At 46.3% G+C, this 25,453-nt stretch overlaps 1 protein-coding gene across 1 annotated transcript in view; it reads left to right on the forward strand.

Annotated features, from left to right (window-relative positions):
* Nucleotides 1–25,453, forward strand: part of GAB2 (GRB2 associated binding protein 2) — a 195,628-nt gene that overhangs the window by 35,302 nt on the left and 134,873 nt on the right. The gene's annotated exons all lie outside the window — the stretch shown is intronic.

Genomic DNA, 25,453 nt, shown 5'->3' on the forward strand with positions numbered 1-25,453 from the left:
CCTCTTCCAAATGTCTTCTCAAGGAACACTTCACCCCTGGTGCCTATAAGGAATTGGTGGGTGCCCATAACAGGAATATCACTACAGGGTGGACCTCAATAGCTTATTGTGAGTATGGAGCAGACGAATTTTTGCCATGCTGGAGTGCCTTGGCTGAGTTGACCATAATTCCCCCAGGAGATGCACACTCTAGCTCTAACGACTCCTAGGGCATGGCTGAAACCCGCTGGGCAAGTGTGCGCTCCTGCCTGTGCTATACCCACCACTACGATTTAATCACGGGTACTTTTAGTAAAAGTCATAGACGGGTCATGGGCAGTAAACAAAAATTCACGGCCCGTGACCTGTCCATGACTTATACCATAAATACCCCTAACTAAATCTTAGTGAGGGGGCTGCTGCTGGGGGGCGGACTGGTGAGCCGCTGCAGGAGGGATCCAAGGGGGGGCCTGCTGCTCAGGAGGGCCAAGGGGTCACTGTCTGGGGGAGCAGTGGCACCAGCTACCAGGGACTGCCAAGCAGTGGCTGCTCCAGCCATCCCTGGAGCCACCCCACACACACACACATACTGCTCTGGCCACCCTGGACCACTGCCAGGGACCGCCAAGCAGCAGCTGCTCCAGCCACCCCCTGGGACTGCTGCTCAGGGGATCCCCAGGGCCAGCTGCATTGGTCACTGCTTGGGCAGTCCCTGGGGCCAGCGGCCCAGGGCTGCCTGAGCAGAGCCACTCCAGGAGCAGCTGCTGTGGCTGTCCTCTGGGCCACCTGAGCAGCTGGCCCTGGGGTCAGCCACACTGGGCGCTGCAGAAGTCACAGAAGTTGCAGAAAGCCACAGAACCCATGACTTCCACGACCTCCATGACAGACACAGAGTCCTAACTATACCTACTCTATGAGTAAATGGAGGATGCTTGTATTTCCAGAGCTGTCAATCTGATGCATCTCATGACCATTAGTGGTAATGCTGGCACAATGATGCAAGCTGACACCACTGACGTAGAAGATAAAAGGGCTGCTGCTCCCCTTTCCTAGGCAGGCAAAGAGGAAGCCACCGATGTCCTTTAAGCTTTGATTTGTATTCTCCCATGTCAAGCTGCGGAAAAGCCTTTAAATATCGACTGGATACAATAGACACTTGTTTCCAGTAAGTGCCCCACAGAAGTCGGCACACATTTCAAGGGGGATTTAAAGGCACTTTTAAGGGAAGGCAAAGCTTGTCAGATCTCCGGATCGCTTCTGACGCCTTCCCTTTCCCAGCTGAGCTGGGGGAGTTTATTTTTCCTACCCAGAAACATTTGGCAAAAGGGAAATTTGTGGAGGAGGTTTAGCTCAAATGAGCACAAAAACACGTGTCCCTGTAGTATATGGATGCTGTGTTTTGTGAAGCAGAGCTGAGAGCTTGGGTATTGGGAAGGGGGAGGAGAGGAGATCTATTTACATAGATTTGAAAAGCAGGGGAGGAAATTATTTTCCAGTAGAAAATTCTCCCAAGCGTTGGTGGGAAGTCTCAGGTTTTTGGATGAACAGGTAGGAAGCAGAGCCCGGCTCTCATGGGAGGGAGGCCCTTTAATAGCATTGTCTGAATCCCGATGCTTTGAAACACCTTTGAATTCTCACAGCTTTCAGAGCCTCCACCCACTCGTTTCCCAACCACACCCACATGTCTCTTAACTCGCTGGACCAGAAGGCTGAGTGGAGTCCTCTCTGCTCCAGCGCCAATGGGAAAGGGCAGGACACAGGGAGAGCAGAGATGGATTTTTGTTTTTAAATGAGAAGCAAACACAGACACACTCTCATCTCCATTTTCTTTCTCACACAGTTTTTTCCCCCTTCTCTCCCCCTCCCCCAATACTGCTGTATTCAGATTGTAGTACACCAGGATGCTGAGACGACAGGCTGTGGAGTTTCTGCGCACCAATTCCTTCTCCTTTTTCCCACGACCTTTCTTTGCGGCATGGGACTGGTGCATGGACTGTCCAGCCCCCAGCACAAAAATACGCAATCCTGCAGATGTGAGCTGTATTTGGCAGGCTGAGTATTTGCATGTGGAATGGATTTAAAATATGGACAGAGGGATTCCACCCTCCTAACTTGATATATGTCATATATAGTGAGGGTGGCCAAACTTTTTTCTTTGCACAGCGATTACAAAGGGTGCCTGACTTGTCCCAGGGCTGCCTCCATCTCTTTCTTTTTCGTTCTGTTTTTTTGCCAGCTCCAGCTCCAGAGTCCTGTCTTTTCTTTCCCACAATGTGACACAGCTGATTGTTCCAGCCTTTAGGCAGGGGATGGGAAATGGATTCAACTGATATAGAGCCAGCGATGTGTAACTTGCATATAAATCCCTCTGCTGCTTTGATTCTCCGCTTGTTTCAAGGGTCGGGGGCAATGAGATACGCTGTATTCACCCGGCACTGCAAAAAGAGGGGTGGCCTTGGGGAGGAGTATGTGGTCAGTTGAAACCTCCTCACACCAGTGTGCTGGCAGCAGGGTCTGATGGAAATCATCCTTTAACTTATGCATGAACCTATATGCATTGCTGGTGCCATTGGGGCATACAGCTGCTGAGCGTACGTCTACATTTAAAAAGAAAAACCCAGGGCAGCAAGTTTCCGAGCCTGGGTCTGCAGTGCTGGGCTCACACTATGGCTCTTGTGGTAATCTAGCCGTCCAGTCCCAGACCTGGACTTTAGTGTCCACCAGTCTGGTCCTGTCCCAAACCTGGACTTTTGCGTCCAAAGTTTGGGGGCTTACCTGAAACTCCCAAGCACTACCACTGATATTCTCGCTGCAAATCAGGATTAATCTATGGGCCTGATCCCTTTCTCCTCTGTTCCCACCCGTCTGGGGAACGTATCCCAATCCTTGATGTAAAGCAGGGAAAATAACTCCCTCTTATCAGTTCTTGCCTCGCGCGTAACCTTGTGACAAGAAACAGCTTCTGCTTCCCAGACAATGGAGATGCAAATACCCATAGCTCTGCCACCCCTTGCCGAGTGATGGGAAAAACTGTAACCACAGAGACAGAGAGATCTTCGTCTTTTCCGTAGTCGCTCTTTCCTGGACCACAAGAAATAGCCACATGCTGTTTCCCTTGCTCCCTAGGAAAGAATTTCACAAGGTTACAAAAAACTTATAGAAAAAAAGAAGAAATTATAAAACAATACTTGCATTAAAACTCATACTGTGCTTTGCTTATAAAAAATATAAGAACAGTCTGATTTAAAGATAGCCAATTAAACCAGCAAACAATTAACATACAGTAAAACCCCAAACATCATAGCTGAATTACTTTGCGGTGTATTACAGTGTTTAGAAGAAGTATAGGAGAAGATTAGAGAAGACTTGTTTCCTCATAGCTAAGAAACAACAAAAGACCGATATACCAATTCCGCTTGCTTTAAAAAGATCCGTTCTGATTGGTCCTGGTCAGGTGTTCGGTTACTTTTCAGTAAAGAAACTTACCTTACTTACTATCCATTTATGAACGCCCAACCGACAGTAAAACTTTCACTGGAGGTATTTACTAAAATTTAAACAAACGGAATACACCCAGCACATAGAAATAAAGCATGCAAGTACAGACTCAACATTGTCGAAAAGTTTAACTAGTGTATTGGGAAACTCTCAGGAGAGTGCATCAGCTACTCTTTGAAGCCCGAAATGTGTAATTTCGATAAAATCTTGGAGACTAGCTCCACGAAGAAGTTCTTGTTTGCCTTTGGCTGTATGAAGCCTTTAGCGCATGCATTTGTAGCTGGAACGCGCGTCCAATATGGCGTAGCTTCTTCAGGGCGTACACAATGCATAGCATTCTTTCCACTGATGACAGTGATTCCTCTCTCGATAGTTTCTGCTGAGGAAACACAAGGATGGAAGTTCGATGCCGGTCTCCTGCATAGAACTGCTCCTATACCACGCTTCAGATGCATCGTGGTTACTGATAGTTGTCAAAGTCTGGGCCGAGACATGGTCAAATGAGTGTGCCTTAGTGGGTAAGGCTTCCTGAACATCAACATTTAACTGTAGTTGGCTGGGGTTGGTCAAGTCGGTCAGTGGCAGCGATTGGCTGTAGTGGGTACAAATCGCTGTAATACGCGCAAGCTAAGAAAGACTGGACTGTTTTTTGACTTTGGACAGGCCATTTTGGATACTCCCTTGGATTAGGGGTTAGGTTCTCGACTCACTGATGTCAGGTAAGTATCTTGTTTGGCCTATTGAATTTTGGCTTTAACGGTTACCTGCCTGTGATACGGTCAAAGACCTTTTCCAGGTGTTCTAGTGTCGGGCCAGGAGTCAGAAAAATGGCAATCATCGAGTAGGCAACTGCATATTCTCCATCCTGCGAGTAGACGCATCACATCTCTGAAAGGTCGGGCATTCGCAGCCGAAGAAGTAAGTTAATTCATATACTGCAGGGGTACGAACGCTGAACCTTTCTTGGCAGGTTCATCTAGTGGTACTTGGCTATCTGGTTAAGCTATGGTAGAGATAACTGGGCATCCAACTTTTCAAAGCTCATCGGTGCGTGGCATGGATAGTTGTCTGAGTCACCGCATTAGCTACGGTAGTCACCAAAGCGATTTCACCATTGTTGGGTACAAACTACCGAGAGCATGCCTGGTAGATGAGCGATTATACCATCTGTAGCATGTTTGGATCTCCCGGTATAGCAGCCTGTGGTGGGGACACCCGTAGGTGGTGTCTAATTGGGTGAGCATTACTGTGTCGATGGAGTGGTATGCCTCGTGAGTCGTCTGGTGTGAGTGAAAAATGGTGCGAAGTGGTGACAGCTCTGGTATTGGTGCGCGCAGACTTCCAGGGTGGTTGAGAGGTTCACCCTTCACGCCGCGTCTTTTCGTCATAGTAGACGCCATCAGGCATTCTGCGTCTCATGCTCTGGACTGTAAACTGAAAACTGTAGTCTATGGATAAAAGGGCTGAGAGAATTAACATGGTACGTTGGTTTTGTAGAGATCGGAATGCTATGAGATATAACAGTCCAGGCGCTCTTGGACTGGAATGTGCCTAGTGTTTCCATCTTATGGACTGTTGCGCTTTTAAGCATACCTGGTTCCTCTCTTGAGAACGGTCTTGGTATGTTATCGTACCAGGCTTTTGCTCTCCTGAGATACCTGTAGGTTCTCTAGAGGGTAGAGAATTGCGGAGGGTGTTGTTGTGTTGACAACAGAAGCAGAATTTAGTCCTGGCAAGGTGTAAATCTCTCATTGGTGCTTACCCAACTGATTATGGCCTTAATCGCATACACAGTTAAGGGTGAAACAAACTGGGATGTCAGCCTTAAACGAAGAACTGCTGAATATCTAGGTATCATGGATATCATTAAGAATTTACGGATCATCGCCCATGTTCATTAAACTTTCCACGGGCAATGGTTGAATGGTGTATGGGTGGAACAATGATTCCCCATGATTTCCCAAAGGTCTCCATGGCCTGCCAGGAAATTAGATTCCTGAATCGGTAAGGATTTCGGAGGCCAACCGCCTGTGAAATGTGTTAGGGCTCATCACTGCTTTAGCTCTGGTGTTACCAGAGCACTGCTTTCTGGCATCGGGTAGCAAAGTAACGAAAGTAGTACGTACTGCTTTCCCTGGGTGTTTTCTCGGAAAAGGACAGAATATCCAGCTATCGCGAAATGGACTAATTATGGGAGTGGCTGGGGAGGGCCTGCAGATCTTGAGGCTTCGATCTCTTGCACAGCTCACAAGAGTGGACATACGGGCAACTTCTTGCATCCCTCCCAGTAAGATAGACTTCCCAACTGTCTTTGGTTGTTCACCCAGCATGACACAGGGATGATCATGGCTAGCAGCTCAAGAGCTTTCCCTGTATTAGTTGAACACAACCGCTTGTGCAGTTGCCCTTGTTCTGGTCCAAAAAAGATTCCCTGTATAAAGCCTTGTTATAACAAACGGATGGTCAGAAGACTGAGAGGTGGGTTGCTCGTGCGCCGCCAATCTCTGAAGTATGATCGCTTCCTCAGACATGGGAGATGCAAAATACCACAGCTGGCTTGCACCCCTTGCTCCAGGAATGAGGAAAACTGTATCATTTAACGTCTAAAATTACAGTCAAGATGTTCCGCAGGCTGGAGCTTGTGGTTTGAACCCAGGGAAGGGGTATGTTCAGGCTCGAGTCGCAACATCTACATTGCCATTTCTATGCCATAGTGTGACTATGTCTGTAAATCTGGGTTGAGATTTGCTGCTGTGCTTTTTTTTTCTGCTGCAGTGTGGACATATCCTTAGCAGCCAGGAGCAAGAGCATGATGGGAAAAGCTACCATAAGGATCAGGAAAGCAAGACAGAATATTGTTGTGCAATAAAGTGATGCTAAATAGGACAAGAGGCAGAGACTGCCAAGGAAGTGTAGAAGGCAGGGGGAGAGATGGTTACCCAAAAATACCTGGCTTTATCCTTCCACCTAGAAGCACAAAGCAGTACCCAGAAGTCACTACTACAGGAAGCCAACAAAGAAAATACAAAAACACCCTCGCTTCACCTTCAGCCCGAATAACCTTCAGCGCATCATCAAAGATTACAACTATCTGAAAGATGATCCTCACTCTAGATTTGGAACGACCAGTCTCGTTACGGACAGCCTTCTACCTGAAGCAAATACTCACCAGCACACACCATACAACATAAACACTAACCCAGGAACTATCTTGCAAAAAGCCAATCTATCTCTGTCCAATATTATGCAAGGGTACACCATCATAGGACCTAATCACATCAGCCACACCATCAGGGGCTCATTCACCTGCACATCTACCAATGTGATATATGCCATCGTGTGCCAGCAATACCCCTCTGCCATGTACATCGGCCAAACCGGACAGTCTGCACGCAAAAAAATAAATGGACACAAATTTGACATAAGGTCGCTCAGTAACGGACTTAAACGTGGCAATTCTGCAACAGAAAAGCATCAAAAACTGACTCCAACAAGAAACAACTTAACTTGAATTAATATGCAAACTAGATACCATTAACTTAGGCTTGAATAGAGACTGGGAATGGCTGAGTCATTACACAGGTTGAACCTATTTCCCCACGAAAGCTTATGCTCAAATAAATTTGTTAGTCTCTAAGGTGCCGCAAGTGCTCCTGTTCTTTTTACAAAGCAGTAGAGTGATTCAGTCCGTGGTGAATCGGCACCAAACCAATATCTCCAGGGGACACGCTGCTGGAGGCACTATCATACAGAAGAGAAAACAAACCAAAATTCTGATAATTTCTAGCTGTCGACAGTCTCATGATCAGAATAGGGGCGTTGACTCTCGTGACCTAGCCAAATCCCAGGCCTCCAGTTTACCTTCCTAAATTCTCACTGCAATTTGAAACTAGTGTACAGCCTTTCCAATGCATCATTCCTCCCTCTCCATTCAAGGCTCTGTCTCACTTGTTTGGGTAGGATAATTCCTTCCCTTATGCATCTTATCCAAAGCCCTTTCTCCCAGCTTGAGAACGTCAGTGACTGCATAGGCAAGAAGCAATGAATGGGCCCCCCTTGAGGTGCTTACTGGGTGACCCAGGGAGCTCCTTCTGCTTCTCTCCTGGGCAGCAGTAGAATTCCTGTGCTTTAAAACACCACTGAGTTCTGCTGATGTAGGACAGTGATTTCACCACTTCTGGCCCATCTTAATCATCATGGAGCAACCGGACAACGAATACATGGAATTACTATGAAAGCCACACTAACTGAGACCCTGGTGGGGCTAGCAATGGGATGTATGGAGCTCTTTAAGTCACTGGGCCTAGCCCAAGGCTCCACCCACCAGGTGAAAGGAATCAGTGGGCATAGTGTGTTCCCTTGGAACTGCATAAAGAAAGGAGTCCTTGTGGCACCTTAGAGACTAACAAATTTATTTGAGCATAAGCTTTCGTGGGCTACAGCCCACTTCATTGGATGCATAGAATGGAACATACAGCAAGAAGATATTTATAGATACAGAGAACATGAAAAGGTGGAAGTACCCATACCAACTGTAAGAGGCTAATTAATAAAGAGAAGCTATTATCAGCAGGGGAGAAAAACTTTTGAAGTGATAATCGAGATGACCCATAGAAGGTGTGAGGATACTTAACATGGGGACACATGTTACACAGCTCCCACCGCCACTGGAATTAACTGGCAGCCACACAGGCGGGGTCTGTGAAGAAGCCCCAAGAATGAACAGAGATTGAGACAAACTGCCTCATTCTAGAGCTTGTCACTCCAGGGCAGAATTGAGGCACTGTATAGGTAAGAAACAACCAGAGGGCTTCTGAGAAAGCTTTGAGATGCCATTCCTGGAGGAACTGCATTGGTGTAGTGGCTGAATGAGTCATTGTGGCAGAAGCGTGTATTGTGCTGGTACACATGCTGTACCTGTTCTCTATGCAGAGGACTCCATTCCCCAGTGTCGTCACTTTTTCCAGCATTTGAAAAATCCAATGTTGTGGGGAAAATTGCACTCTTCACTCATGAGACTCCCTATCTCTTTGCAAATCTCTGGCTGGCTTTTCCCATGCAGCAGAACTGAATGGATTCCTTCTCAGGATTCACTGACCATCAAGCTTCATGATTCAGGTGCCACAACTTGGCATCATAAAAAGCTTCTGGCCAATATGGGCACAGGGAGTGAAACAGGAGCACAGAAAGTACATTGAAATTTGGCACAAAAGCTGAAAGTCCCTACCGAAGTCTCGCTCAAATACATTCTCTGGCACCTTTGTTCAAGTGCTGCCCTCAGGGGTATTCAGAGCTGGCTTCCACATTTGGTTAGAACCTTCTCCCAGAATTACACTGAGGCAGTATCCCTCTCACCTAGGCAGTAAGCTCCTTGGGGAGGGTCTATAGTTTTTCCTTCTCTCTCTGTCTCTGGTTCCATGTCCTTCTGTATACAGCACCAAGCACAATGGGGCCTTGATCCCTGATTGGGGTTTTCAGACACTGCTGTAATAGGGTACAATATACAAATTATATGCAATAATAATGCCTGTCTGCATTTCTAATATACTCATTGGTGTGGTATCTAGGTGACAAATGTAATTTAATTACCTACAGTGCACACCCCAATCCCGTATGCGCTCTCCCCTTTTGGAATTAGTAGTGCTCCTGGTACAATGTAAATTATTATAGAACTTTGGAACAAAGAACTTAGGCCCCAGTTCAGCAAAGCATTGAACTTTGAAGTCAATGACACTTAAGCATGTGCTCCATTTCTGGCACTATAACTGCAGTGTCCTCAGCTGTGTCGTCCATGCCTTGGGCCTATCGTGCTATTGGATTAGGATATTTGTTTGTTTCAGGTCAAACCATAAATTACAACACAGCAGGGAACTAGGCCACCTGACCCGATCTTGTTACAAGTGAGCAGATAGCGATCTGAGCATGTTTGTAGGATCTGCTGCACTTGCATCTCTGTTTCCTGTCCTGGCCACGTGTTGTTGGCTGTGATGGAGCGAGTGCTACATCATCACACTAACACAGAGCCCTAGAATGTAGGGGCTGCTAGCCAGAACTCTCAGTTGTCACCTTTAGGTTTGGCTGCCTCGCTTTCTGGGTACCCCTGGTTGAGCTGCCCTAAGGCTTGATCCTCACAGGTTCTGAACACACACAACTCCAGCAAGTCAGTGGGAGCGGTGGGGTTTCAAGTGTCTAACATTGCACACCCAAGGATTGAGGGCCTTTTTTGAAAATACAGGCCTAAGTGATGCTTCATGTCCACTTGTGATGAGCTCTAAGACGGGAGAAAGTGTGAACCAGTAGGGCGTGCATTGTACTAGGAATTTTGAGGCCTGGGTTCTAGCCTAGCTCTGCCTAGTGCCCTTGGGCAAGTCATTTCACCTCTTGGTTCTCTCGATCTCTGTGATTGTGCAGTGCCTGGCCTCAGTGGGCCTTTCTGAACAGGAGCATAATAATAAGGTAGCCCTGCAACTGTCTCTTCGTATAATATTTATTCGTATTGCAATAGCCACTAAGAGCCCCAGTCATGAACAATGACCCTGTTGTGCTAGGTGCTGTATGAACAGGGAACAAAAAGACAGTCTCTGTCCCAAAGAGCTACCGTCTATGTATAGAAAAGTCTCTCTCTTTCAATCTGGGGGTCAATCATCTCTTTTCTTCGTTTAGTCTTCCCCATGTCTAAAAGTTGTTCTCATAAGTTGCGGCTCAAGCATAAGTATAGAAGCTGAGCATTTTTGCCTGCCCAGTGTGACATGTTTTTCCCTAAGAAGGTGCTTGATGGAAAGTTGCTATTTGTACCCCCAAAAAAAGATTATGGAAGTGAATATAAAACAAAATAGATGGGCAGAAGAAAGAAAAAAGCTTTATATTGTGTACAGTTTCGATAGTGCCACTAGTAAATAAGTTACATGTAAGCAAACCAGAAGTTTGGATCTAAACATGAGATGAAAGACTTGAACTGATACTATCAACTGAAAAGAGAGAAGAGGATGAGGAAAAGTAGAGAAGCCTCAACCACAATATGATCAGTATCACCAAGTGAAAGAAAGTGACTGCTTGCAAGGCTTATCAGTAGGCACTTCCATAGACCAGTTAATGATTGTGCATTTGTGTAAAATACTAAGCTTATCTTTGTTTAAGTTGTAGAACAAGTTTTATAAGATTTTTGTTACAAAAGAATGTCTCTGTTAAGATTTATCTATGGGAATGAGAGACCCGTTCCGTGAGGACCAGATCCTCCAGTTCTTACTCAGGCCAGACTCCGGGAGCTTTGACTGAGTATGAAATGCAGAACTGGGTTCTACATGAATGAATGGCGACATTAGAAGCTGGTCTGAGTAAGTCTGAGAGTTGATCCTTAGCTGGAATTTTTTTTGTTTTTTAAACTTTGATCCCACTTAAGAGAGTAAAAACGCTGATACACTGGATGTTGGTCCCAGAAGCTGGAAGTGAAAAAGATCTATTAGAGTGCCATCCACCACATCCTCAGCCCATGTAGGATTGCTCTGTACAATACAGTCGGTATATTTTCTAGTGCTTTGTCCAGTCCAATTTAAATGTCTTGGGTAATGGGACTTTACCAGTCTAACAGATCTAGGAAGGGATTTTCAAATACCTTCAGGGAGTTAAGAGGCTGAATTTAAAATCCCACCCACTGCAGTTAGGAAGATTTTTTTCCTGTTGTTCTGTAGATTTTCCTTCCCAGAATCGCACCCCATTACAATGAGGTATATTCCCTTGTCACCCTAAATGCTTCCTCTCCAGCCTTGGTGTTTATAATAATACCTAGCTCTTATATTGTGCTTTCTATCTATGGAACTCCAAGTGCTTCACAATCTTTTACTGGATTTATCCTCACAACTCTGCTATGAGGCAGGGAAGTGCTATTTTCCCCATTTTAAAGGTAGAGGGTTGGCTCCAGCTCTGCTCACAGCTTCTGAAATACAGACACAAGTGATGTCTGATTTCAGTGGCACTGGGGAAGATTTTGGCAGAATATCAAGAAGAATTTCCTGATAGATCAGAATGTGGAAGGGACTGAGGAAAGTGATGAAAATCTGAGCACTTTAGCCATTTAATCCTTCCGTGGCAGGGGCATGGCTCCTGTATTCTAACAGGTCTTTTGCCAAGAGTCTATGATACACATAGTGGGAAGATAAAAGCTAAGCTTACTCTACAGATATCAGTTACTTCACTGCTACAAAGCTGTTGACTCATAAATATCTCCTGGGGTGACTAAGCTCAAAAGAGTTTCTTTGGGCAGCCCGTGTGTGGAATATGCAGCATCTGTGCAACTTCTCTTTGAGAGGCTGATGTGCCGATCACACAGGAGGCTTTACTTCTTGGGAACTCTTCTGGTCCCTCTTTTCTCTCTCTACCCAGTAGCTGGGGTAGAAGGGAAATGTTGCCACTTGTTCCATGGTCGGTTTTGTGAGCAGAAAGGAATATTTTCTGCACTGACCTCTCTGCCAGAGGATCTGAAGATGTTGAGTGGGGAGGGAGGATTTGTGCAGACATTCTTATTTATCAGGCATTTTTCATGCTCTCCCTCTGGTTTTCCAATGCCATTGGAAGCAGCTGCGTCAGGGCACCTCCCTGTCTAGAAATGTTTAGGAAGAAAAAAAACATGCCTGCAGTGATAATGGTGTGACATCCCAGCCACAACTTAAAGGGATCCCAGTGAACAGTGAATGAGCTGGTGACCCAGTCCAGGCAGCTCTGGGGAGCTGTCCATGGAGCTAGAGTCCAAGTGTGAAATCCTGTCCCCAGTGGCTTCCTGGGGGCCAGGATTCTACCCCAGGTCTTTTCATTGTGGGTGCTAAGCTCTGCCACTGAGCTACCGGGCACTTGCACACAGAACTTTTTCTGTGCATGCCACAGAAACAACAACATAACAAAATGAAAAGGAGAAAAGCTCCATTTTCTGGTCCTTTATTTATTTATTTCCCTACACCGGGGTAGGCAACCTATGGCACGTGTGCCAAAGGCAGCACGCGAGCTGATTTTCAGTGGCATTCACACTGCCCGGGTCCTGGCCACCAGTCCGGAGGGCCCTGCATTTTAATTTAACTTTAAGTGAAGCTTCTTAAACATTTTAAAAACCTTATTTACTTTACATACAACAATAGTTTAGTTATATATTATAGACATAGAAAGAGACCTTCTAAAAACATTAAAATGTATTATTGGCATGTGAAACCTTTAAATTAGAGTGAATAAATGAAGACTCGGCATATCACTTCTGAAAGGTTGCTGACCCCTGCCCTAGACTGTTCAAGCTAGCAAGTTACTGCTCCAAGAGGAAGAGAAAAGATGGGACAAGACAAGCTGAGAGCTGCTTATCTTTATCCACATGTTCACAGGGAATGGAGAACATGGACTATCCTGATCTTATCCTAACAGATGTTACCTGTTCAGTGCTTCAGACCTTGCCCCATGCAAGTCCCTCCCAGTATACTCTGGGCAGACTGCAGTCTATTGGTTATGGCAAGGGGATGGGGATCCAGACTTCTGTGCCTTACTCTGCCATTCACCCGTTGTGTGTCCTTGCATAAGGCATGTAATCGATCTGTGCCTCAGTTTCCCAATCTTTAAAATATGGATCATAATTAGAGTTGGTTAATATTTTTAATGAAACATGGCCTGTATATCAAAAGAGAAATTAATGCAGGAATTGTCCCACTTTAAATTGTTTTTGGTTCTTGGCTGAAATTTTACTTGTTTTGGATGCCAAAATTCTGGATTTCTGTGTTTCTTACAAAATCAAAAATCTTCGAAAGAAAAATTTTGATGAAATCAAAAACTTTTTCCATTCTTAACTGAAATTTTTCACAGGAGAAAAAAAACATTTTGTGGCCAACTTTAATAATGATGCGGTATTATCAACTTCTCAGACATCTTGTCATTTATGTTCATAAAGTGTTTTGAGATCCTGGGTTGAAAGGTACCTTTATAAGGGCAATTTAGCATTATAAAATTTCCTTCCTCACCCCAAATTTGATAAGTTTAACCCTGAAGCTGTGAAAAAAGGCATCTGATCTCATTTACTACCCTGAGACATCATTAAATATTTTCTTGCCTGCATTTTTCCCCGAGTTTACTTTTCAGTAAATTTTTCTTCAAGGAAGGATTATATACTTGGGCTTCCCCTGTAAAGACTAAAGCAATAGCAGAATCAGAAAAATCTATTTCCAATGATTCCATAGCCAGGTACCTACATCTAACATAACACAGCTAGTCTCTCAAAATCTTGGATTCCTGTCTAATGCTCCTACACTGACCTCAACACCAGCTATAATCACTGTCTAAGAATGAGAAGTAATTTAGTTCCTAAGCAACCTCTCTCTTGGATTCCTGCTAAACTGTGACTTAGCATTTTCCAAAGAAAAAAGGAGACATTGGTAGTGATGATGTATTTATTAATACACTTAACCCTTAGGAACCTGGGCTAATACCCAACTACCCACTGTCAGCCAATTGGCTAACATCCTAGGGCTTTTTTATGGCCACTGGGTGGTGCTGTGTCATGGGGTGGGGAGGGGAGAGGAGGAGGGTTTCTGGGCTAATATATAAATATAGGTAAACCCACATTCTTTTGTCCAGGACAAACCTATCACCTTTACCTAAGCTAGGCTGTCTGGTCTTAAACATGTTTTAGTAACATTAAGGAGAGGGAATTCAGAACTTCAGGTATAAGGTGAACACATGCATTTTACAAAGTTAGTAGGGTGACCAGATGTCCTGATTTTATAGGGTCAGTCCCGATATTTGAGGCCTTTTTTGGTATGGGCTTCTATTGCCCTCCACCCCCGTCCCAATTTTTCACACTTGCTATCTGGTCACCCTAAAAGATAGTAATGACTAGAGTGTTATGAATTTTCATGATACCTTGCCAGGCATATTTTGTGCACAAATCATTGCGTGTAGGATGTGGATACAGGGGTGCTTATGGACACACTTCCCTTGTGGCCTGATCCAAAACCCACTGAAGTCTGAGGGAACCTTTCCATTTTGGATCAGGTCCTTAGTGAGTGTGATGACTGCCCATTTTCATGAAAAGCCCGGCTGCCAGCACTTAACCTGCAGAAGGGATTGTAGGATGGGGTCGCCAGTGATTGCAAGGGACTGGAATGACCCAGGAGGCCCCCTCCAGTCCTATGTTCCTACAAGGAGCAAGCCCCAAACTACCCATGTTCTACTGAACGTACTTATATGACCCCCTTTACTGTAATACCTGACCACATCAACGTCTTCACAGCATCCCTGGGAGGTGCAGATATCCCCGTTTTACAAATGAGAAACTGAGCCACAGACAAACCACAGGACTTGCCAACTTCACACAGGAAGTTTGTGGCAGAATAGGGTCTCCAGTGTCCCAGATTAGTACCTTTCACCTGGAACGCATAGGCTCCCTACTTTCCTGTTCTGTCCCGTCTCTCCTGGTCACTGGCTCTTGATCTCTCCCTCAAGTTGGGAAGTGTCAGGGGAGCAAATGGTTGCATCCTGAGGTCAGGCCACTGCCAGGGAGTTGGCAGGTTGGAGATGCAGGTAGTGACTGAGGATTGATTGGTGATCCCTCAGTTTGAGGATGATCTCTACCATGAATTTACATATGGGTCCTGAGATGACTCAGGAGTCCGATCCTGGAACCACAAATCCACCTGCAGCAGGTACAGACATTTTGTGGCAGGCCAGCAGCCTGCTGGGAGAAAGTTAGTTATTTTTTCCCCTTCCTCCTCTGTTTTCAGCTTCAAGGACAAGGTGCTTCTCCTTGAATCGGGCCACTGCCTGATGGAAGATATGGCTCCATTGGGGTTGGTTGATGGCTTGCTCTTCCCAGCTTGTGATGTCCACATCAGTTCCTCTGCAGATTTTCCTTTCCAGAAAAAGGTGGAGCCTCCACCTTCTCCTCTCAGTTGACCTTCATCTGGGCACCTTATCTCACTCAGGGCAGCAACGTTGATGTTATATCTCGCAAGTTCCCTGGCGACGATAGCAGTTCTTCTTTCCGGGCGTACATTATCTTTATTATCCATCAGAGTGTGAACATTCCACGTAGCAAAAGTCACTGTCTTTTTATAGCTTTGACTGCAGGCAGAGTGATCCCACTGGATGGGGTAAACCAGCCAGGAGTGTATGAGACACCCTAGGTTTAGGGCACCTTTTCTAGCCCTCTCCCCATGTGGGGTGAGCAGAGGGGATCCTGAAGAGGATTTCTCAGTCATGATAGCATTTGCCAAATTGCACCCCTGTCTCAGGTAGATGCCGGCAGTGACGGAGAGAAGTATGGTCTGTCCACTGCATCTGGAGGCTTTTCCTGACAGGGAAACTGAGACTTGGAGAAGTTTGTGTTTTGTCCAGGGTCACATAATGAGGCAGTTCGGAGCCCTGCCCTCTGTTGGTGAATGGAGTATAGATAAGGTGTCCGTCACTAGGAATGTTATTTAAAGCAAATCACAGTGTCAAGGACTGGTCCCCTGGCACATTCTTGCGTGTTTGCTGCTACTCATTTCGGTGACTTTCATCTGAGCGATCCGGGCTCTGTTTGAATGAAGGCAGTTTGTTGCAAGTGAGTGGGGCAAAACCAGGTGGTGGGAAAGGAGCAGGCGTGGCCTCAGGGCATGACTCCTCCCTCCGACTCTTGAGTGAGACTGGGCAGTGATGCTAACAAAGCGACTTAGTCTAAGAACAAGCTAAACTGCAGCTCTCCCTTCCTACAACGTCCCCTCGGACATCGAGAGCCAAGGTAATAAACTCATTCTCTGGTGGAACTGCCTAAGGAATCCGGGGAGCTGCACCAGAAAGGCCCAATGTCTTGTTTATTTGCCTCTGCAATGGAATAGTCAGGAGCCATATATCTCCTATTACACAGACACCATCAAGTCAAATGGGTTTTTCTGTCCATTTTACCATATCCCATGCTATATCTGCATACATATCCCTGCATACTGTGCCCACCATTTCCTAGGGACAGATGACCAGACTGCATGCAAAATACTTTCAGGAGGCCATATAACTTTCACTGAATATGCAGGATAGAATCTGTTCCTTCTCTCTCCTCATTGTATTGGCTCTACAGGGCTAACAGGAATAAAACCCCAAAGCCTGCAGGTCTGACTCAGCGTTCACAACAGGAGCAGTTCTGTTGAGTGAGATGCCATTTTCACTTAGTCAGTGCAGCACACAGGGGCAGCTCCAGGCACCAGCACGCCAAGCGCGTGCCTGGGGCGGCAAGCCACGGGGGGCGTTCTGCCGGTCGCCGTGAGGGCGGCAGGCAGGTTGCCTTCGGCGGCATGTCTGCGGAGGGTCTGCTGCTCCTGCGGCTTCAGTGGACCTCCCGCAGGCGTGCTGCCGAATCCGCGGGACCGGGGACCTCCCGCAGGCAAGCCACGAAGACAGATGGATGTAAGCAAGTGCTTTGCTGAATCAGGGCCTTGGTATTTAGCTGCTTTGACCCCACAATGAAATAATGGCAGAGCTGGGAATAGAAACCTAGAGTGACCTAACAATAAATAACCTCTCACCTTTCCCCTCTAACTATGGTAAGTTGACCATCCTTGTTAGGAAGTGCAAACACTTCATTTTTGTTCCTCTTTATCTTAAAAAAATAAAATAAATAAAATACACTGGCAAAGATTCAATGTGCCATAAAATGGCAGACACACTGCTTCATTTGTTGGAAGTAGTTAAACAGATTAAATTAGGGCTTTAAAAAAAGAGAGAGAGAATATGCATTTTCTATGGACAGAGTTCATTCACAAGTCAGTCATTTCTCTTGCTCCTCGGGGAGTAATATTAGGCAATTAGCTAATTGGTTTTGGGAGGTGACCTGTCAGTGCCTCAAGGAGGAAATGTCTACTGTGCAGCTTGACATAAAGAATATATTTTAAGCCTATTATGATAGCTGCAAGCACCCCCTCTATTAAAATCGAACATGTAATGGCAGTAATAAATGCAAACTAGGACTCCATTGTACTGAGCGAAAAGCAATGAAAACCCTGATAATAGAAACTAAATTGCAATCGCAGTCCGCATGTTATTGTATCAGGTTTGAAATATTTCTGAATTATCTTATCATTAGCACCACATAACAATATGAGGCATTTCTGAGGGTGAAATCTGTCCCCAATTGCCTTTTTATACTCTCTTAATCTGGTAGCTCCAAGCTGTGTCCAGATCTGATCTTTGTCTAAGTACAGGAGATTTGAGTCCAGGTGTTTGGGCTGGTGCATCTTAGAAATAAGGGCCAGATGCAAAGCTTTGCTCCCTTTTTGTATGCAAAACACTGCAGTTTTCTGAATATTTTCCACGGCTCTGGGGAATGTTCCCAAAAGCCTGCCCCTTGGTGCGGGTGTGTTAAGCATTGTTCTGTTTACCAGTCCAGAGCACACCTGGTGAACAGAAAGGAAGCAGTGAAAGGAGAAAGAGACCAGCAAAAAAGACACATTTAGACTCCCCAAACATCCTAACGCTGGCACCCCTAGCATGGCTTTGTGGTAATAACCTAGCCCTTGTGCTAATGCCTGGCGGCAGTGATGTGATGCAAATAAACATCAGTTTTTTAGGAAACCTGGACTAGGGAAAGCAGGTAGCCTCTTTGCCATGATTTCTAATCTGCCAAAACATTTCCAAACACTTTCCCCCTCTGTTTACCCATGTTTCCTTGTCCTGTGCTCTGAGTTACATTGTTGGCCCATGTGAGTCAGTTATAATACTGAAAGTGACTGGAGAACACTTGGGTATAGATCTGCAGTTCAGGTATTGTATTATTTGGGCACTGAAAGAAGCTGAGTATCCACATTTTTCATTGTAATCAACAATGGCTGATAGTGCTCAGCTCCTGCCAGGATCAGGTCCACAGCTTGGTCTGTGTAGGATGCTGTACTGAATCCATCTGGCACTTCTGGGCTCTACTATAAATCTAGAGTAACTCCACTGAGGTCAATAGAGTTAATGCCACTTATGCCAGTGTAGCAGAGCAGAATTTGACTTTTATCCAAATTGTTGTGTCTGCAGGGCTGGTTGTGTCTGATAGGGTGGGCAGGTGATTGCTATTTATGTTGATGACAGTTTAATTTGCAAGTAGCTACTGTCTGGGAAGGGCCATGCATTGTCCAGTTCATTTAGAGCAGCAAAATTCCCTGAAGTGTTGCTACGTTGCCTTGGGTTTGTTGGTCTGTGTTCTCCACAGCTGCCTTAAAGATAAAGTATATCTAGAGCGCGCAAGAGCCATTTTACTCAAAATGATAATCAGTAAAAGTCCTCAAAGGTTTTTAATAAGGTCAGTTGTGGTTTAAGTCACAAGTGGGATTTTAAAACATAGGGCTCACTGCTAGTCCGGGAAACACAGCAAGATCTAAGTATGCGCTAGCTGTCTTTAGAATGTCAGCTGATTGACACAGGAAAATGAAAAGATTTCTTCCCATCCCACAACTCTATGTACAAGAGTGCAGTATTGGGGTCTGCTGGGAGAGAGAAGGGCATGGCAAGGGGATCAATGAGTGCTTCGGATATTCGATTGGATGGACTTGCAAGGCAGACAGTGTGTTTTCAGAAATCCAAGCTCCCAATTTGCAAGACAAATTGCCATTAATGATAATATTTTCATCTTTATTGACTTTTTAGCCCAACAAACTTGACCAAAAAACAAACAAACAAAGAAAAAACCTCTCACTGAAATGCAGCCACCTGTGGAATACAATGTGGCAGCAAAGGGTACTGAAGGTTTAACAGTGTTGCCAATTTCATGATATATGGTGTTTTTTCTTAAATCTCCAGTTTCTGGAGTCATGTGATTATGTGAGAATCTCAGTTTTCACTGAAAAATAAAAGGTAATTTCTAGCCCTGATGGTTGCAGAGAAAAAGCTTGAAAGCATGAGTTCTTACGGCTCCAGTGCCAGAAGACATAAGACTCAAAATATTTTTTTTTTAAATTAAAAAAAAAACAAAACTTGTGATATTTTTTAAGCCAATGTCATGATTAGCGGTGGCAGGGGGGAGGAGACTCATAATTGGTAAATGCTTGGGATTGTAATTTAACATGTGCAAAGTACTTTTAAAGGTATCAAACCCTTAGTTGGGGATTGGTCCTGCTTTGAGCAGGGGGTTGGACTAGATGACCTCCTGAGGTCTCTTCCAACCCTGATATTCTATGATTCTGTGGATGGGTCTAGACTTGGATTTTTCAGCAAATATTTCCCACCATTGGTAATGCCCCCACAGCTCCACTTGTGGTTGCAACAATACTAGAGTAGATGGGCCTCCTAGTAAACTTCACACCATGTCATTTAACTCTGCCCAGAGCAGGCACATGTGTCATGGTGCTTTAAACACCAGTGGCCACCTAGAGCCCTGTCTACCCCAGCACTGTTGCTGCTACAGTGAAGCTGTGTGGGAGCTAGCAATGGTGGGAAGAGAGGGGCTGCATTTCAGGGACAAAGGCAGGGTAATGATTTCCCTGCCCACCACATAGCTAATCCCTTTCCAGGGTTTGGGGGCAGGCACTGTGCAGGGACAGTGTGGTTCAGCCATTGTGCAGAGCCAGTCTTGACCTAGCCCATATTACCCCTACTGCATTGTGGAAAATCTCTTTATTTCTCAGCTAGGAGCTGCTCAGAAATTTTCCAGTGGTGCAGTTTTCCATTGGAAGATGTCAGTTCACTGAAACCTTTTGCAGGAACATATCCGTTTTTGTCACTGGACATTAGCAAAACATTTTGTTTCTACTTCATTTTGACTTGGTATATTATAAATGATGATATATAATAAAAGTCAAAACAACTTTTCACTCCGATTCGGTTTCTAAAAGCTTTGCTCTAGTTCTAACAGGAATTGTTTCAGTGATGTCCTCTGGCCTGTGCTATGCAGGAGGTCAGATGAGGTGATCACAGTGGTCCTTCTGGCCTTAGAATGTATGAATCTATGAAACTTAAGTTTTGAAATATTAGAATTTCCCATGGGACGGAAATCCCAAATTTCAACCCGTTCTGCTCCCAGCCTTCATGCCTAAGGTGCCTGCTTCTCCGAGAAAGGCATAAGGAGCTGAAGCTGGGGGTATGGAAGCACCCATGTGGAGTTGGTAATGTGCAAGAGCAGGGGGTCAGGGCTGATGGCAGAGAGATGGGGCAGTCAGGGCCAGGGCATGTTAGTGCCGTAAGGGGGATAGAGCGGGTATTTCTCAGCCTTTTCACATTGGCCAACCCCATTCAAAGTCAAAAGTTCTCACAAACCCTGCCCCTTACATTTACTGTAAGAGTAATGCTAACAATGCGACGCCTATGTCATTTGTTTGTGTGTGTGCTTCGAGAGGCTGACAGAGAATACTGGAGTGGGGGAGTGAGATTTTCTTTCTTTAGATTACAATAACCTTTTCAGTGCCCCATTGCCTTTCATTTACCCCACTGCCCCTGGGGTGGGGGGGAGAGGGGTGACTCATCAGCTGAGAAACATTGTTATAGCTCTACAGGTCAGGCGCTAGCCTTCCACCTGCCAGGAATGCAGCCACACAGTGAAACAGCTTTTGAACCTGTATGTGTCTACAACATTTTTGTGTCTCACTGGAGTCTTCCCATGGAAGCATTTCCAAAACAGAGTTGCCACGCTCCAGTGCCCTGCATGAGGCACAGTCACCCACAGCCCGATGGGAATATTTCTGTGCAGCACAGCAAAGCTCTGCTTAACTTTCTGGGCAGAGTCTAACCACTGCCACTTTGCATCCATTCTGTGAGCGAGCCAGCCCTTCCCTTCTTCATTCAGAATCTAGGCAGCCAGGCCCTGTCTGCAGACAGCCTCTTCATCTCGTCGCTCATATTAATCCATCAAACCAAACTGCCTAATGGATCTGTCTCCGGCCATGCAGAAGAGTAAGGATGGGGGCGGGGGGAGGGTGAGCGTGCTGAAGGGGCAATGAAATAAGAATGCTGTGCAGGAACAAGTCTACCTTCGGTGCTGTACCGCCCATCTTGACTCTTTGTGCTTTTCAGAGAGGAGGGGAAGAGAGTGATTCTGCTGCACTTTCCCACTTTACACAGCATATAGTTAACCATGGGAGACCACGCAGCCAGCCTTGGCGTAATGAGTGATGGGAAACGAGTGCTGCTTCAGCATCCTTGTTATTAAATGTTTGTATTCAGTAATATCTAGAGGCTCCCACTTAGATCAGGGCCCTGGTGTGTTAGGGAAGGGGTGGCCAACTTAAGCCTGAGAAGGAGCCAGAATTTACCAATGTACATTGCCAAAGAGCCACAGTAATACGTCAGCAGCCCCCCATCACCTCTTTTCTGCCCTCCCACCCCCCCAGTGCCACCTGCCCACCGGCAGCCCCACCATTTCCCTAAACCTTAGATAGAGTTTGGTTTTCTGTGTTTCTTCTCCACACACTATGTTCTTGTGTGCTAAAAGTGATATTTATATTCACGGATTCTGTGTTTCCCCAGCCACTCAGAGCTTTTTTCAGTTGACACCTAACTCATTTGTAAAATAGATTTTCACTTCTTTCATAATGGACTGCAGAGGAAACAGGACTTAAATGGCTCCTGTCTAGCCTATAAATATTCAGGTTGAGAAGTTCTTTATGCCACTTGGAGGAACATCTATCATACAAGGCGGCAGAACTTAAATAGACTAGAGGGTCAGGAAAGGGACAAACTTAAAAAAAGAGAGAGTTGCATCTGCAAAGTTTGAGGTGAAATGATTTGCCCAAGGTCACAAAGGGGTCTGTAGCAGAGCTGGGAATGAACCCCAGACTCCCAATTCTCAGTCCCATGCTTTAACCTAAACAGAGGGCTCTGGTCTTAAGGGTTGCCAGCATGGGACCCTACTCAATTCAGTGCAAAGAATATTAAAGAAGGGGGTAAAAGCAGATTTTGTGTTTCTCCTCTGGTTAACTTTGACCCGGATCCCCCAATGGGACCCATGCTGAGACCCGCTGATTTCAGCGAGACTCTGAGACACTGCATAGCTGTACAGCTCCACCCATGTGGATCTCGCTGCAGGATCAGTAATTATGGTTAATAAGGGAGCATCTGCCACATTAGTCAGAGAATCAGGCTTAGTTGTTTACAATCTCCCTTCAGTTACTCAATTCCTGTCCCTGGGTTTGACTCTGTTTGATCCTGAGGTCTTCAGGGGCCAAATAATTCACACTTTTGGTTCAGAGCCATTTAGATTCTGTGCAGAAGTGCAGTGCTAACAGGAGAGTCTCTATACATGCTGTCAAGTATCAGAGGGGTAGCCATGTTAGTCTGGATCTGTAAAAGCAGCAAAGAATCCTGTGGCACCTTATAGACTAACAGACGTTGTGGAGCATGAATCTGACGAAGTGGGTATTCACCCACGAAAGCTCATGCTCCAAAACGTCTGTTAGTCTATAAGGTGCCACAGGATTCTTTGCTGCTTCTATACATGCTGTTGCAAAGGCCTGGGAGGAACACCTCCGTGTTGGCCATTGCTCCTGACAAGCCAGTCAAAGAGAGCAGCTATAAGGGTAAACATCCTGAGAGGAAGAGGAAACGCTTCCTCTTGGCTCCCAGTCACCGGATCACTTGCCTTCATATAGAAAGAAAATGTTGTGTTTCCTGCGAGAGGGCTGGAGCATGTGTATTGGCCAGAGAGAGAGGAGACCATGTGTTCCCCAGTTGTGCAGTGAAAGGCTGATCCAAAGCCCACTGCAGTCAATGGAAAGATTTCTGATTTCAGTGGTCAAGCCAAGCTTAAAGAAACTTCTGACATGTACATTGTGTTAGGTGTCCTTAGGTATCCTGCTTGTTAAAAGGGGACACTAGCAAGAGAAAAATCTTAGCTCAAACTAGCTAATATACTATAATACCTGTGTGACTGCCAATGCGAGCAAAGGTCTGTTTTGCTCACACAAAAGGAGGTAGAGGCTGGCAGAAGTGTTGCAGGGGGATGGAAGATGAGGACCCGAAGCTTGAACCCAGTACAGAAGGCTGTCAGGTTATCTCCATAGAGCAAGAGCAGACCTGGCCTCTGTCTGGATGATGTTGAGTGAGTTTTCCAGTGGCAACAAATTCAAATATCAAAGTCTTCAGAAGAGAGAGCACAGTGTGTGTGACTCGCTCTGTAACAGCACCACCTAGAGCTAAAGCAGGCAGCACCCTGCAGGAAGGCAAGGGTCCCACTTTACTTTTAAAAGAGCCCCACATTCCCCCATAGCTGCATTTGCCACAAACATGGGGGGGAGGAGGGGACGCTCGGCTGATGCAATGACATGGTCTGTGCAGAGGGAAGGGAACGTTTTCGTCAAGCTGACAATGAACAAAAGAGCTAACACTGCATGGCTTCTAGATCAGCCTGTTCTCTGGCTCTGCAATGTTTACAGCATCTGCTGGGGCAAGCGGGATGGGATGAGGGGATACAAAAAGGATATTTGTATTCTGCTCCGGAACTTGTGATGAGACTGACCTACACACACACGCACGCACACAAACTCAGTGTTGTGGTCAGTTAATAGCAGCAGCAAGCTTTGCCTCTTTATACAGAGAGAGTGAAAACTGCTGACTGGATCCATCAGAAGACACAATACAGAGAGGAAGGCTCCAGGAAATGAGAGTTGTGGGTGGTGTGGGTTTTGTTTTTTTTTTCAAATGTCCAAGAAAAGATTTCCTGCAGCACTAAAAGGGCAACAGAGGCGGGAAGCTCTTCCCCAAAATAAATAGGCAGCTGGATGTAGACAGCTCTGCTGTGGGACTATGTGACTTGACAGAGAATGGATCAGGTCAGCTCCCCTTCCAAACTGCATCTCCTCCTCACATTATAGGTAGATCCAAAACGTACCATCCTTCCTCCTCCGCCATTTGCTGATTGTATCTCGCTGTCCCTGGAAAGGAAGGAGGGGGGAATCTGCCAATTGATAGGACTCAGAAAGCCACAGGTTCCTTTCAGAACCATGCAGGGAGAGTGCAAATAAAGACCATGAAACTGATTCTCCTCCTATTTGCACCAGCATAAAGACAGAATACCATGGAGTTATTTTGCATATTGTGCTCCCAGGGTAGCTGGGAGCAGGACCTAGAGATGCCCAAGCAAAACTCCCATGACTTAAATGCAAAGACCATAATATTGGAGCTACTGCAAGAAATATCGGGGGAGGGGTAGCATACAAGGGCAGGTTGATTGCCATTAGCTGGTGCAGTTCAGGTGTGACAATGTATGGCACAGAAAGCCTGATTCTCCTCTCGCATGCACTGGTGTAAATAAGGAGTCACTCCACTGGCTAGTCCCTACCTGTCTGACACCGCGCTGCACCCTGGAAGCAGCCAGGAGGTCTGGCTCCTAGGCAGGGGGGCCACGGGGCTCTGCATGCTGCCCCTGCCCCAAGCACCAGCTCCGCACTCCCACTGGCTGGGAACTGCAGCCAATGGGAGTGGGGGGCGGGGCAGTATCTGTGGGCAAGAGCCTTACCTGAAGTAAGCTCATTCCCCAACCCCAAGCCCCAATCCTCTGCCCTAGCCTGGAGCCCCCCTTATCCTGGAACCCCCTCCTGCACCACAAACTCCTCATCCCCAGTCCAACCTCAGAGCCTGCACCCCCAGCTGGAGCGTTCACCCCACCTGCACCCTGACCCCCTGCCCCAGCTCAGAGCCCCCTCCCATACCCTGAACCCCTCATTTCTGGCCCCATCCCAGAGCCAGCACCCCTGCCTGCACCCCAGCCCTGTGCCTCAACCCGAAGCCCCCTCCCACATTCTGAATCCCTTGACCCCACTTTGCAGCCTGGAGTCCCCTCCCTCACCCCAAACCTCTCATCCGTGACCCCACCCCAGAGCCTGCATCCCCACCTGGAGCCCTCACCCCCTCCTGCACCCCAACCCCCTGCCCCAGCCCAGTGAAAGTGAGTGAGGGTGGGGGAGAGTGAGTGACAGAGGGAGGGGGACTGTAGTAAGCAGGGGACGGGGCCTCAGGGAAGGGACGGGACTAGGGCGTTGGGTTTTGTGTGGTTAGAAAGTTGGCAACCCTACTC

This window comes from Chelonoidis abingdonii, chromosome 1 (assembly GCF_003597395.2).
Source record: "Chelonoidis abingdonii isolate Lonesome George chromosome 1, CheloAbing_2.0, whole genome shotgun sequence".
NCBI lineage: Eukaryota > Metazoa > Chordata > Testudines > Testudinidae > Chelonoidis > Chelonoidis abingdonii.